The following is a 12,383-nucleotide window of genomic DNA, read 5'->3' as shown; positions in this document are numbered from 1 at the left end:
CCCAAGCCAAGGGAGCCTGCATTTGTTTGTGGCTTCATCCATATATAGTAAAAGCACAAAAACAGGCCTGGGAACGTGGGCTTGGAAACCCTCCGGGAAGGAGGGTGACATGGAGGCGCAGGGCGGGTGCTCAGGGGCGCCCGGGAGTTTTCGGCTCAGAGACCTGAAGCAGAAACAGCCAGAGGTCAGGGCCTTGACAAAGTGGGGTCAGCTTTATTCTTTCGAGTGGTTCCTGTGTTTAGATCTTTCACAGCCATTAATCATTAATCACACTTTTAATTAGTGATAAAGAGATGGTTTCTTCCTGCTCAAAGAGGTTAGTGGCTTGACGGAGCATAAACCAGACCCTGGGCCAGTGGGATCCAGCACTCACCGTGGGGCAGCTCTGTGAAGGCCCATTTCACAGATGAGAAAACTGAGGCCTGAAGCTTACAGGACTTGCTCAGGGCCCCTTGGCTAGTGAAGTGTCTGAACTGAGGGCCTTCCTGCCTGGTTTGCAGACTGCTGAGCCATGTTCTAACTACTGCCTCTGGGCATCCATGGGGTTACAGGGTCACTCCATGGAGCCCCCACAGGAAGACAGGAGCCCTTCTCCCAGGGCCCTGTTACAGACCAGGGCATCCGGCTTAATGAGTTCCAGAGAGCTGCCTGCCTCTGCATAAACATAACACCCAAACCAAACAAACAGCAGCTGCAGCAGCTAATTGACCCACCAGGAAAACCAAGTGACATTTCCCCAGCAAGTGGAAAGGAGGTGCAGGCTCAGGCAGCAAGTATCAGAATTTGGCAGCAGCAGGAGACCCACTCATAAGAAGCAGGGAAGAGGCCGAGAGGGGTGAGGCAGGCTCACGCAAGGTCACCCTGAAGAGACAGGCTCCACAGAGAAGGTGCTGGGCCAGGGGCCGAGTTCTCCAAATGTCTGGTACTCCCCACATGCCCACTAAGTGCCACCCTGATATGGGTGCTGAGTCAGCACACCAAACAGACTGGGAGGAAGGGTGATCCAGGCCCGGGAACAGCATATGTGAAGGCACAGAGGCACAGGCCAGGACCCAAAGCCAGGGTGGCTCTCACCCTTTTCACCCAGAGGTTCATAACAGAGTGAGCCCGGTAAACTGGGAGAGCTGCGGAACTCACTGCCTTCTGCTCAGAAGAAGGACAAACCAGCCCAGCCTGTCCTGCCAGTGGAAGCAGGAAGTTTCTCCTGCAGGATGGGCACTGGCTGTGCTGATGGTGGGTACCCACCACCAGGGAGGGTCTGTACTGGACAGAAAGCTGCAGGGTGGCACACAGGGCAGGGCTGTGCGGGTGGGATGCTAGCAGCTGGCGGCCTCATACCTGGTGCATATGCCCTCAACTCGAGGTCTTGGAGCAGGGCCCCCTTTGCTCCCTTGCAGGAGCCTGGCTGGGCTCCCTTCAAAGTGGGCTGCTCTGTCCCTCTGCTCCAGGACAAGGGGGTGGAGGACGCCACGAGGTGGCACGCGGTCCTACAGGGTGCTTATGCGAGGCTGGTGCAGGTGGGTGGCCTGCTTCTCGGGTTTGGAAAGCCCTCTCCCTGTCCCACTCAGGACCGCAGGAAGGCAGGGGGAGGGAAAGCGGGCGTTCTCTCCAGCAGCAGGCTGGACTTGCCGCCGATGCAGGCCAACAGATGAGGCAGCTTTAGAGACACTAAGGAAACTGTCAGGGTCATGTGTGGGTGCCTGAGAGGGAGGGACTAAGGGGAAACAGATTTCCAACCACTCAGTCTCATGGCTTTCAAACTCTTTAAAATTAGTGGAAACTTTTTTCCATATAAAACTTGACGTGTATCTTCAGGATACAACACAGCTGGAAGGGCAGGCACTGGGGACCCCAGGCTTCTGGAGAACCCTGGTCTCAGGCAATGAGTAGGGGCCCTGGGCTTCTGTGCTTCTCCCCACGCCCCTGCTCCGGGGTGTGGCCAGGGGGTGTGGAACACAGGATGTCAGGAGTTGGGGAGCCTTAGGCGGGGCCTTACAGCTGGGGAGACTTAGGCACAGTGAGGGCAGCACAGTGACCCTGCCATTCTTTCCGGGGGGAGTCGGGCAGACCCTGTGAGCCCTGGGCTGACCTCGACCTTCAGTTTGTGTTTGGGAGGGGCAGCAGGAGGGCTCAGGTGGGAGTTTACACATGCTCCCAGTCCAGAGAATGAAACACGAGGGTGTGCAGAGGCTCTGTGGGGGCCCTTCCTGAGGCTCAGTGTTCACCCAGGAGGCAGGGAATTCTAAAGGTCAGCTGGGGGAGGAGCTCTCAGTCCTGGGGGTGGGGGTGGGGTCCTCACTACACCTGTGGCTCAGGTTTGGGCTTTAATGCAAAGTCCCAGCTTCCCTTCCCCTCCCCAGCACCCTTGAGGCCCCACCGTGCACCTGGCCTTGGGCTAAGGAGGAGGTCTGGTTCCTGAGCCACAAGGAACTATGCCAGAGTCACCAGCCTGTTGCTGACGCCCACCCAATGCATAGGTGAGGCCAGCTGATGACTTCTCATGGGACTGCGGTGGCCTGATCTACAGACAGGGAAATGCAGGTGGAGGAGGTAAAGGACCCACGGGACGTTTTCCCTGGCCAGGCCTCCAGATGCACTGTGACCTGGGCCGCTACCAACCCCCTGGGCCCTGGCCCAGCCTCTCTCCCATCCTTCAGCCCCAGGTCTATATGAGCGCACTGGGGGCCTAGCTCAGCCACCTCACTGCCCAGCTCAGCACAGGCCCAGCTGGCAGGGGTCCGAGCTCTTCTCCAGCAGCTGACTATGCAGGACAGCCTGTCCTGTTCCTCGGGGGACGGCTGCGTGTTCCCCCAGAGACCGCAGGGAGGGCCTCGTTCAAGGGCCCATTGCAGAGATGTGGAAACAGAGCTCCTGAGCCTCAAGGGCTCTGGCCACGCCCTCCCCAGCCCCGCCATCCCCGGCCACGCCCACCTGTAGGTTCCACCTGGCAGAGGTAGGACTCCCCCTAACCCCGCCCCTGTCTCCCAGGGTTGGGGTGAGGATCTCACAACCCCATGGCCCATGGGAGGACCAGGTTGGCAAGGGCCCCCAGGCCCTGGGGCATCACCCCAAGGGTGACTGGGAACAGGTGGCAAACGAGAAGACTATGACACTCCCCTCCCCTCAGTCCAATGAGGTCGGGACGCTTGCTGCCTCTGTTCTGAGAAATCAGCAGAGGCATAACAACCAACATTCCACAGACACAGCAATAAGTAAGGACAAACGACCTCTCTCCTGGGCTCTCTGACCCCGGGAATGTCCCGCCGGTTCCCCTGGTGATGGTTCAAGTCCTCCGAGTCCGCGGACCTCAGCCCCGCTCTGGGCTGCATCCAGCTGCATTTGCGTGACTACTGACTGGGGGTGGGGTGGGAACCTGGTCTTCCCATCCCAGCTGCTCAGGCGCCCACTGGTCACCCCTTTGGCCCCCTCCTCTGGCCTCCTGGGGAAGGGGCTCTCCCGCGACAACGATGGAAGGCCGAACGCACAGCCACCAGAAGCCGACCTGGCAGATGGCGAAGCAGCAGCACGTCTAGTACTACCGGAGACCCCGGCCCTTTAAGTGACTATACGCTGCATTCATCCCAATAGCCCGGCATACATATCCTTCCGCCAGCGCACCCGCGGGCTCATCAATGGACCCTCTGCCGCATTCACCCCAATGGGCAGGCATGAGATACCCTGCCCCTCCGCAGCACAGCCAAGGGTGCTCCCCCACCTCACCATCCTGCCCTTCCCCGATTGCACAGCCCTGGTCTCTTAAGCGACCTCCCCACACCTCGGCCATCTTCACCCCAATAGGTGGGCTCACCAATGCCCCCTCCTCGCTCCCTCCCCTTGGCGAAGAACACCCTTCCCCTAGAGGAAGCTGCTGAAAACCGATGTGACTATTGGCCCAGCCAGCAAGGGAAGGGACAAAGGCGCAGCCCCTGCCTGCTGGCAGCAGAGGACAGAGAAGCTGTGCTCCCTCCTGGTTCTGGGCCTGGCCCATCTCCTCCCTGCCAGCCATGGTCTCCCTCTGCCTTCCTGGGGACTTACCTGTCTCTGACAGCACAGCGTGGCCTACACCCGGTTTCCAAATTCCCGGGGCTTTGGACAAGGGAAAGTGACCACTGGCTGGTCACAGGGGCAGCCTGGCCAGCGGCCGTGGATAGGGTGTCCCCAAATTTCCTCCCCATGTTCTCATTAAGCTTGTAAAAACCTGTTTGCATTACTAGATCGGTGTCTTTCAGTTGTGGGGCCTTCCCCTTCAGCCTCCCAGCCTCCCAGGGCCAGGGCTGGGAATTTAGCCCACCTCCTCCCCAGATGAAATGTCAGGCAGTCCTCCCAGGTTAGCCACTTTGCACACTCTTTTTCTAATTCAGGAAGGACAGGACCGTGGGAAGGGTTGCAATGCGTCCTCCGCAGGAGGGAATGAGCTGGTCAGGTCTCCTGGGAGCTGGAGAAGGGAGATGCAGGAGGGGGCATCCAGTCTCAAGCCACTGACTTCCGTGGGCAAAGACAATTCTACAACTTCACATGCGCACAGAGCACCTACTACGTATGCGCCAGGCCCCAGGAACCCAGCCCTGAGCAGACATTCAGGCAAAAAGTTAACAATGACCACTTGTGCTAACAGCGCCTGCTGTGGGCCTGGCTCTGGTCCAGCTGCTTTCTCCATATTCAATCTTTCAATTACACAGGGAGATAATTTCAGATGTGGATCAATGCTCCTAAGAAAACAAAACACAGCTACCTTAGAATTGGCACTTTAGTCAGGCACAGAGGGTCTCTCAGAGAAGTGACATCAGAGTTGAACTCTGAATTAGCGCCCTAGATAGAGGGTACATGGAGTGCAAAGGCCCTGGGGTAGGAAAAGCGGGCTTGGGGCTGGATGTCCACGAGCATGAGCTTGGAGGTGGGACAGCGGACAGGTGGGCAGAGACCAGGGTGCACAGGGCCTTGTGGGCCATGGAAAGGAGTCTGGAATTATTCTGAGATCAGTGAGAATCACAAAGGACTCTAAGTGGGTAAGTTATGTGATGTGGCTTGTATTTTTAAAGATCATGCTGGCTGCTGGCTGGGGAAGGACCAGAAGGGGCCAGAATGGAGTGCCTGTTGGATGGCTAGTATGGTCCTCCAGGCAAAAGCTGCAGGAGGCTGCAGGAGAGTGGATGTGAGGCAGGCTTGGGACGCTGGGTGAAGCATTGGCTCTGAGATTGGCAAGAGCCCTGAGGGTACACCAGGTCCCTTAGAGCTGGCCAAGCAGGCTCGCGCCCTGAGCAATGGGGACTGTCCCTCACTGGCTCCACAACCCAGATAACCTTGGCAATTCTCTGCTGACCCTTCACCTCCCCAGGGGCCTGGCCAGGCGGTTTCAAGGCCCCTCCCACTGGCCACCAAGCACCCCCTTCTTGCAACCCTCAGGTCTGTGATCCTGGTTACAGAGGTTCCCTACTTGGGGGCCTTTGAAGCATGTCCAGGCCGCCCCCCATCTCAGTCCTGTGACACTCCTTCCCTTGAGTGGCTTATTCCTCAGCCACTGAGCTGGACAAAGAGCTCAAAGCCAGGGGGAGTCAGTGTTGTGTCTGCCCACCCCTCTCTCTGCCCCCTCGCCCCACCCCAAGACTTGGCTTTCCATCAGGCAGGTCCTGAGCACAGAGTTGGGTTCATTCTCCTTGGCCAAGAACCAGCACCAGCCAACTTCACAGACTGTGCACACGCTCCCAGGGGTCCTGGCCAGGAACAACTGTGATGCTAAGAGAACAGCAAGATCCAAAGTCTGACTTCTTTGCGCTGGACCGACCACACCATCCCCTGAGCAGCTCCACTATCTGCTCACTCACCTCCCAGTGAGCAGCCAGCACGGTGAAAGGTACAATGGGCCAGGGCAGAGGCCAGCTGCAAACCCTCAGAGAGCTCACCCTCCCCTCGTAAGCTGTTTCCTCAACCCATAGGTTCGGTGGGTCATGGGGCAAATCTGGGAGCAAAGCAAGACTCTGTTCTTTTGTGACGACCGTGAGGGGCACAAGAACCTCCCAAAGCAGCACACTTGCGGGAGGTTGCAGCCTGTCCTTCTGCACCACCCCACACCTGGCCCCCAACACACAGTGTTGTCCACCTGGCTCCTCTGCCACCCTCAAAAGCAGCCAGGCAGTTCCACCCACCTGTCTGGGGACCCCGCTGTGGGAACAGCACCTGACAGCTCCCTTCATGTCAAAATGACTGGTGCCCTTTGGGCACGCACTCTGTCCCCCTCAGTTCTCTACAGCCCCCTGTCCCAGTCGGGGCTTCGAGGGGGTCAGGCCTCACCTGGATCACTGTGAGCTGGGTCTGCAGTTTCTCAGCTCAACACCTGTCCCTTGAACAACGAACGAGAATGGGGGTGGGGCAAGCTTCTGTCACCTTGGGTGTGTTCTCCTCCACCTGTACACTGTCTGTGTGTGTGTACGGGCGCCAACGCGGCTTAAACACAGAATCAGCAGAAAGCACAAGTCCCCACAACAGCTGCCAAAGACACAGTACAGTCTTCAAACCACTGTCTTGTCACGGAGCTTTTCTTCCCTCCCTCACGTGTAGCATGTCAGATTCTTATCACTGCTCAGGAAGCTTCCAGGAGGAGAGATTTCTGGACAGAAATTGATCGGGGACATGCTCAGCATAGTAAATGCCCTCCTAAGGGGGGAGGGGCTGCATTCCTATTCTGGATGGGCCCAGAGAGGACCTTGAACAAGGACTTGACCCATTCACAGCCCAACTCGGGCCAGCTGACCCCCAGGCCCAGGGAGGAGGAGCCTCCACGTGGCATCCAGGAGATACTGCCCAGGGCTCAACATCTGCAAGCAGTGTCCCCAAGACAAGGCCCTCGCCTGGCCCATCTGCTTTGTCACCTTTTCTACACACAGTCTGGCAAGACAGACCAGACAGACACACTGGGCGCCTGCCTCCCTGGCACCCTGGGCCTGCCCCGCACACGTGCAGGCAGACAAAAGGATCTGCAGCTCTGGAGTTCGAAGCTTGAAGGGGAGCCAGCAGACGCCCCCTGAACTCCCTGCTGCCTGCAAAGCTTGTCAAGTTCAAGGAACCACCAGGCAACACAACCACGGAAGTGCGGTAAAAAGGCAGTGGCAGTGCACTCAGCCAGCTACTGCGGAGGGCAGGGTTTCTGCTGTCTGGGCCCTGGATCCCCCTGGGGTACACAAATCCAAGGGCATACATGCCCAACCTGAGTGCCCACATTCCCTGTCCTGGTGGCTGTACCCAGGGGACAATCATAGAGGTATACCTGTAAAAGGCATCTTGAAGGAGCTCAAGCAGATGACAGACACACATATCAATTATTCCTTGTGTAGAGAGAGTAGCAAGTGAGTAAAACCTCCAGATGACAAAAGAGCAGAAATCCAACTAGCTGCTTTGGCAAGGCCAGGCCTGGCCCAGTCCTAGGGTGGGTGAGGTGCAGAGAAGCCCACCTCATTCCTGGAAGGACCTGTCCACACCCCCAGCCAGCTGCTGACAGCAGACATCCCAGTGGAGGAGGGAGGGTGGCCAGGGCACTGCTTGGGGTCCCAGGCTGGGGAGTGCCCCCAGGGGCTGCTGACCGCCCCAACAGCGTGTCCCACGCTTCACTAACCTCCAGGAATGCTCAAGTGCACACGACCCTCCTGTAAACTCATGTCCCCAGAGCAATTCCTGACGCTCCAAATCTATAGAGGGTCAGTGGCCTAAGAGATGGACGCTGTGGCTGCTGGGCGAGGGCAAGAGTCCTCCCCTCAGCCCACGCAGGCTCTCTCTGTGGAACTAGCCCAGATCGCAGGCCGGGTCCAGACGCAGCAACCCCGCTCCTCCGCCCGGCCCCTCGCACACGCCTCCCCTGCTGGACCCCGGGGTCAGCTCATCTGGGGCACAGACCTGGCTACTCGAGGCCGACGACCCAGCCACACCTTCAAGTCCCTACTCCTTCAAGCCGCACCAAGTGGGGAGCCGGGCTGCGCGCGCCGCTCCCACACCAGGGCCCCACCCGCGCCCCAACCCGCCCTCGCCTGGGACGGTCCCCGCGCCACCCCAGGCTCCTGGCGCGACAGGCCGGGGCCGAGACCCGCAGCGCCAGCCACTGTCGCGGTCCGCGGGGCTGCGTCCCAGTCCCTGGGGTCCGGGCGCTGCGGCGCGGGGCTCCCCTGATCCCCGGAGCTGGCCGCCAGCGGCCCGCTGGACGCTCCGGGCCCTTTCCGCCTCGGCCTCTCGGGACCCCTCTCCAGGCCCCTGCCAGGTCCCTCGCGGATCCCTCCGGCCCCCTTCCTGGGGATCCCCGCCCGCCGCGCTCCTACCGTGCGGTGAGCTCGGGGCGCTGGGCCCGGCGCGCGGGGGCTCAGCTGGCGGCGCGGCCCCGCTGCAGGAAATGCCAGAAGACTGATCCAAGCGCGTTAGCGGAGGGAGGGAGGGAGCGGGCAGGCGGGAGGCGGAGGAGAGAGGAGGGAGGAGGGCGCGGCGGCCGCAAAACCCGGGCGGGATTGACCGCGCCGGACCGGGCGCTCCAGGGACCCCAGTCCCTGAGGGGCAACTGGCCTGTCCTCACCCCCCCCTCTCGCTGGCGCTCTCTGGAGCTCACGCACACCGAGAAGGGCATGCGGAGGTGGCCACAGGGCGGTTGGGGACACTCCCCTGAAAAGGGGCAGGAGGCTGGGCAGGGCAATTGGTGGCCAGTGGAATCAGCTTCTAGGGGTTCTCATATTTAGAGGTGCAGGAGAGTGCCATGGTCACAGACGTATACACGCCATTCAGCGCACCCTAGCCATAGTGTGGGGTTCCCCCTCTCTCTTTCTGAGCCCAAGAAACTGTCACCATTTCTCCCCCCAGTTACAGAAGCCACAAGAGCACAAGAGGGACACCAGAAAGGTGACCCTTGGTCCTTGTCAGACCCATGTCACACCCCAGGTTTCTCGGATGCTTTAGCTAAAGGCCCAATCTCCTGCAGATTTCCTCCTGTCCGTTTCTCCCTATCCCTTCTGCTCCCAGAGGTCTTTTCAGACCCCAGAATCCTCACCTATAGAAAAGACACTAATTCCACTGAACAACTCCAGACAGGAGCTGAGGAGGTGTGCCCCACCCCCAACCCCAGTGGTGGGTCCTAAGGTGGTATGAGCTCCCACTGACCCCAGGGTCTCCCCAGCTGCTGAACCCCAGCCTAATGAGCTCCAGGAATTGGTCTTCAGATCCTCAGACCCTGCCTGGGCCTTGCTGTAGCCCAGAGGCCCGAAAGCTGGAGCCAGACCCACTTCCAGGCATCCCAGACCAGGCGGGATGTGAGGGTGAGGGCTGCAGCCACTTCCAAACAGGAACCTCTCAATCTGTTCCCTTCCAAGGGACCCACCAGACTGACCCTCAGCAGAGCCCAGCCTCCTTCCCACCACCTGAAGCTGCTGGCTGACAGATGCATTTCCAGTTTTCACTTTATGTTAGGGGGAGGGCAGCCCCTAAGCCTGTGGTCAGGCGGATGCAGCAAGACCAGCAGCGGGGCTGTGGAGCGTGAGCCTGGGAGCCTGGGCTATTGGGCTGCCCAGCGAGGCCCCTCCATCCCCTGGACTTGGAGCAAGTGCCAGGTCAAGGAGAGCAGGTACAGCAGTCCCTATCTTAGCTCTGCCCCCAGACTGCCTGGTGGCTTCAGCTGAATCCCTCTGCCCCCAGCGTCACACCCACCCCATTAGGCCAGGTGCTGGGTCTCCCCAGGCAGAGGAGCACCAGCCTTCATCAGTCAGAGGGGGGCCCGGGGTAAGGAGGTGGGTGTGCTGCTGTGGCCTGCTCAGAACTCACCCCCAGGACCAGCCTGGTCGCACGCCATCGTCACCTTGTCAGGCCTTTGGATGCACTAGTGCTCAGACAAGCCGCTCAGGGCCTGGTGGGACCCACTGCAGGGGACTCCTTGCCCCCAGGTGGGGGTCTGCACAGTGGGGTGCCCATGGAAGCTGCCGGGACTGCCCTTCAGAGCCTCTCACAAAGCTGGGGTGCGCTGCCAGGAGCCTGGCCAGTGCTGGTTGCTGGGGCCAATCCACAGGAAGCTGAGGAGGGAAACAGCCCCTGTCTCCCGGGCAGAGGCCTCAGGGGCTGAAGTGGGGGAAGTTTCCAGTCGCTGATGATGCAGGCTGTTTGGGGCCAGCCTGGTTTCATGAAATGACACTGCTGAGGGCAGACGTCAAAGGGGCACCTGGCCAACCGCAGTGGTGGGACAGGAAGGACCCAGAGGATGGCAGAGGCCGGGGTGGGAGGGTGGATTCTGGCTGGGGCTTGACTCACTAACTGGGGCGGGTCACCAGATGGCCTTTCAGGAAGCGAGGAATGTACACCTGCCGGATGTAGCACTAGGTGTCAGGTGCCCTGTCCAGTGGCGTGGCTGGCGCTGGGTTCTTCCAGAAAGCCTCCACTGCCAGCTTCTGGTCTGGTTTTGGAGAGGCAGCATGATGCAAGGGGCCTCGGCTTCCCCACTGTCACATGGAGGCGGTGTGTGCGTGGTGGTCAGTGTAGGAAAGGAGAGCGTGGAAAGGCTCCGATAGGCCTAGCGGGGTGCTGAGCACGTCTAATTTGGGGACACACCTGGTGGGCTTCACCGCCCAGGAGCCCACCTGGGCTCGGGCAGCCCCGTGCCTCCGTTTCCTCATCTGTACATGGGGACAAGAGCAGCTTCCCCGAGAGTTGCTGTGAGTCCCTGGGGAGGGGACAGACCTCGAGAGCACTTGTGAGCACTGAACCCAGACGGAGGAGTGGCTGTCGCTTCTTACCCAGCTCTGAATCTACGATAATGCAGACAGACCTGCCTGTGAGACGTGAGAGTTGTTTCAAAACGCCTTCGCAAATGTGGAGGGCTGACTCCTGAGCAAGCAGAATACAATTTAAAGTCGGGATTGTTTCAATCCAAGTCTTGAGAACGGCGGTTCTCAGCTGAGAACAACTTTGCGTCCCCTTTCAAGGCAATGTGGGGTGATGTCTGGAGATATCCTTGGTTGTCACAAGGTTGGGGGGGTGCTACAGGCATCTGGTGGGTAGAGGCCAGGGATGCTGCTAACGCCCATTACTGCACAGGACAGCCCCCCCTTCCTTGGGAAGGATCCAGCCCCAAATGCCAGTAGTGCCGAGGCTGGGAACCCTGCTCCAGAAGGAATGTACTCAACTGTGGGGACCACACTTAGTTTTGGGTGGTCAGTCCACAGGGATGGTGGGAGCCCCCCCCCCAAGTTCCCAGCCTATCCCAGGGCCTACACTGAGGGGCTCCACACGCAGGGACCCACTTGCTCTACCCATCAATCCTCTGAGGCTGCTCACAATAGGCTCTACTTGACAGATGGGGAAACTGAGGCACAGAGCTGGGAAGATAGCTGCCAGGTTGTCACTGTCGGGGAGGGTTCACTCCCCAGCGTCTTGCTCCAGAGCTGGGCTCCAAGACTCTCCACATTCTCTTCTGCCTAGTTAGCGAAGAAGAGCCACAGACTCAGAGTAGAACCCTGCCCAAGCCCCTGCCCCTTCCACTACCCTGGCCGCCTCCCTGGGAGGAGAGGTTGGAACACGCCCAGGCCCATTTCAGGGAAGGCGCCTCCAGGGGTGGGCCACTGGGGAGGAAAGGCTGAGACAGCGTATGCTTGCTGCTTTCCTTCATATCTATTGTCTCATCAGTCCTTTCCAAGCCAGCGGAAGTGGCAATAGCCATTTCTCCCCATTTCCCAGGTGAGGAAACCAAGGCCTGAGTAGCAAGGGGTACAGTTGGACTCAGGCCAGACCCCAGACCCCTACTTGGGCGCTGGTCCTGTTACTCTGGCAGCAGTGAGATGACCCAGGGGTTTGGCCAGGGCTGGTGAGCCTGGGCCCAGCTGCCCTCACCGGCTGCTGCCCTGAGGGCAAATCCGTTCCAGGACCAGGGCTGCAGAATTTGCCAGACACTCAGGGGCCGGAAATGCCTTTGCTGTGAGCCCTTCCCTCTGGAGTCTCAGTTTCCTTACCTGAGCACGGCGTGCTAGCTCCCCCACAGGCCTCGGCAAGGTCTCCTGAACACAGTAGCTGATCATGAAAACAGTTGCAGCATTTATGGATCGCATGTTACGTGCCTGACACCATGTCCCCCACTTTCCACACATGACTGATTCCGTCCCCGCCTCTGGCGGAGGTGGGGTCATCATTCTCCCCATCGCAGCGAGGTTAGGTGACCAGCTCCAGGCCAGGCGGCTGGGAGTGGCCAAGGAAGGACTGAACTGCAGGCCTGGGCTGGGCAGTTAGGGGAGAGCCGGCCCCCAGCCCTACCCTGCGGTCCCCAACCCTCACAGTGGTGCAGGAGGTGGGGTGTGGGGAAGAGAACAGCGAGTCCTCAAACACGTCCTTCCTCCCCCACCCCCCGCCCAGGGAGATGCTGTGTGGTGAGGTCTTCGTGG

General features: G+C 59.8%; 1 protein-coding gene across 5 annotated transcripts in view; it reads right to left on the bottom strand.

The window, feature by feature from the left end:
- The window catches only part of OSBPL5 (oxysterol binding protein like 5), a 56,906-nt gene extending 48,459 nt beyond the window's left edge, over positions 1 to 8,447 (bottom strand). The window contains exons 1-2 of one of the 5 annotated variants that reach the window (XM_074336898.1): positions 8,301 to 8,402; positions 4,301 to 4,435 (exon numbers count right to left, since the gene is read on the bottom strand). The gene's annotated coding sequence lies outside the window, so the exon portion shown is untranslated. Of the gene's footprint in view, positions 1 to 4,300; positions 4,436 to 8,300 lie in introns of all 5 variants that reach the window. The other 4 variants (XM_019755662.2, XM_074336900.1, XM_074336901.1 and 1 more) reach the window with 4 other exon arrangements.
- Positions 8,448 to 12,383: the final 3,936 nt, after the last annotated feature.

The sequence above is a fragment of the Rhinolophus sinicus genome, linkage group LG06, assembly GCF_036562045.2.
Source record: "Rhinolophus sinicus isolate RSC01 linkage group LG06, ASM3656204v1, whole genome shotgun sequence".
NCBI lineage: Eukaryota > Metazoa > Chordata > Mammalia > Chiroptera > Rhinolophidae > Rhinolophus > Rhinolophus sinicus.
The sequence above is the reverse complement of the archived record's forward strand: the minus strand, read 5'-3'. Positions and strand labels throughout refer to the sequence as shown.